The sequence below is a fragment of the Chrysochloris asiatica genome, unplaced genomic scaffold (genome assembly GCF_000296735.1).
Source record: "Chrysochloris asiatica unplaced genomic scaffold, ChrAsi1.0 scaffold00053, whole genome shotgun sequence".
In the NCBI taxonomy this organism is placed as follows: domain Eukaryota; kingdom Metazoa; phylum Chordata; class Mammalia; order Afrosoricida; family Chrysochloridae; genus Chrysochloris; species Chrysochloris asiatica.
Genome location: NW_006408571.1, coordinates 5,087,423 through 5,090,317, shown reverse-complemented (window position 1 = coordinate 5,090,317; position 2,895 = coordinate 5,087,423).

Here is a 2,895-nt window from a genome sequence, read left to right as displayed (position 1 = left end):
CCAGTCATCTTAGTGCTGCTATAACAGAACTATCACAAGTGGGTGGTATTAATAAACTGAAATTGATTTTCTCACATTAAGGGAACCTGACTAAAAGAAAAGCTTTCTCTCTCTGTTGGCTTTGTGGGACAGTTCTTGTTTCTCTACGGCTTTGGTTTCCTGGTTCCTTGGAGGGCTCATGTAACATAGCTTCTATCTTCTCTTATCTCTGCTTGTTTGCTTACATCCTCAACTTGTTCTTTTTATATATCAAAAGAGATTGAATCAAGACACATCCTACACTAGTGATGACCTCTATGACTTAAAAAGAAACCCCTTTCTCAAATGGGATCATATGCACAGATATGTTGTTGTTAACTTCTGTCGAGTTGGTTCTAACTCATAGTGACCCTATATAAGGTTTCCAAGGAGCAGCTTTTCAAAGTGGGTTTGAACTGTGTACCTTGTGGTTTTCAGTCCAGTGCTTATCCTATAGCACCACACCAGTACTCCATATGCACAGAGATAGGGGGATGGGTTTTACAACGTATTGGTGGGGGGCACAACTGAAACCCTAACATCACTGCATAGTAGTTATGGCACTTAGATGCTGCATGCTGCCACCATCTCTGTGCTTATTAATAACTGGTATCTTTTGTTTTGTTTTCACTTTGTAAAGAATGGGCCTAAATCAGTGATTCCTAAACTTGGCACTGCTAACACTTTTGTACCTGACAATTCTGCGTTACAGACTGACCTTTAATGCATTTTAAGATGTTTCTTTACATTCCCACTAGATGCAAACAGCACCTACTCTCAGCTGTGGTACCCTGTATTGTCTCATTACTGCTACATGTCCCATGGGGTACGGGTTGCCTCTAGTTAAGAAAAACAGGTTCAAACAGCTTTTGTTCATTTAATCTTCACAACTACCCTTGTGGTAGCCACAATTACCCCTTTGTTTTTCTTAAAAAGAAACTGTGGTTTAGTTCATATATGTAGGAGGTATTAAAACCTGATTTATAAACCAAGCATGTCTTCTGGAGTATGTGTGTCTGCTCAATAAAGTACCACCTAGTTTACAGTTACTGGATTACTTTAATATTGACTGCTAATTTCATTTCTTGGAAATACACCATTAAATGAAATTCAATTCATTTTAAGATTTGGTGAGTAATGAGTCTGTGAAATGCATTCAAGTTGTGTACAGATAAGATTCAGTTGTGCATATATGCATCAAGGTTACGAATAGGGCTGCGAGCCGCAAGGTCAACAGTTTGAAACTACCAGCCGCTCCGCAGGAGAAAGATGAGAAGGTGTGCTCCCATAAAGATTTACAGCCTCGGAAACCCTGTGTAGGGTCGCTATGAGTCGGAACCGACTCCACGGCACATAACAACAACAACAATAGACACCTGGAGTTGCAAAGTGTCTTTCAAGTCCTTTCAGCCCTACCTCCCAGACACCAGAGGATGCACACAGATGAGGGAGCTATAATAATGTAATTTTAATTTGAACATCATTTGTAAACATGTAGCTCTCCTAAAGACAAGATAGTTTTGTTTTGTTTTTTTGGAAGTAAGCACAGGACAAAAACTGGAAGTCATATGATTTTAGCTCTGCCAATCAACCTGCTCAGAGGCCCTTGGCCTCTGTGAGACTGTTTCCTTTCTGAGAAATGAGAGTATTTCCAAACCTGACCATCACTCATATACTAATTAAGCACAGGATTAGTCAAGTAGAGTGTGCAATGTAAATGTCGGGCATTACTACTGTTTTATAGGCTTTTAGACTGGCTAGGAAAATTATATCCTCCTGAGATTATGCTTAGAGGAAAAGATGGGCAAAAATAGTCAGATGTGGAAATAACTATTTTAACTTCAATGCAATGACACCTAAAACAACAACAACAGCTCCATCTAGAGACTGGGAAAGTCATCTTATGCTGCAAAACCAAATTAAAATTATTAATACCAGTGTAATGCCTTTGGAGTCCTGGTGTGGCACTGTGGGCTAATGCGTCAGACTGCACAGTAGTTTGAGCTTCAAGGCTGGTGGTTCAAGATCAGCAGCTGCTCCTTGAAAACCCTATAGAGGGTCGCTATGGGTCGGAATTGACTTGACAGCACTTAACAACACTAATGCCTTTGGATCATCTTGGATTTTCCCCACAAGCTAATATCATGGTGGAACCAATGATTAATGACTGGTATAATGTTTTCCAAGGGCAGAAGGTCAGTATGTATGGGACTGTATTTGTAAGCATATCTATAAATAATTGTTCTTATTCTTAACTAAAACATAACATTTCTTAACTTAAAAAATATAGCGTTGTGCCTTTTCAAAATTCTCCTTTGATGCTCATTAGTAACTTCTTGCTAAATATATTCTTTGAGAAAAAAATTTACACTGAAGGTTTTATCCTGAATTATCAAAAATGTATGCATACTAATTAAGAAAGAGGCTACAGGCTGATCCACCCTTATATTACTGTCTCTATTCCTAGCTCTCCCGTACTTCTCTCACCTATATTAAACAAACAAACAAACAAACAAAAATCTTAGCATTTAGGCCCAGGCTATTTATTTCTGACACCCTCCTTTTCCATTGATTAAAGATTGTTTCTGTTGTTAAGTGCCATTGAGTCGGTTCCGATCCGTAATGACCCTGTATAGAGTTTCTGAGGAGCGACTGGTGAGCATGAACCGTTGACCTTGCAGTTCAAATGTCTTTGCAGTCTGATGCATTAACCTATAGTGTGTAAATAAAATGGCTCAAGTATAGCAATGATTGTGAGGTTGATGCAGTTCTTTGTTGTGTCGGGCACAGGGTTGCTATGAGTCAGTGTTGATTCAATGGCACCTAACAACAAGAGCACGTGTTCTTTACTGCTTCATGTTCTTTTTTTTTTTTTTT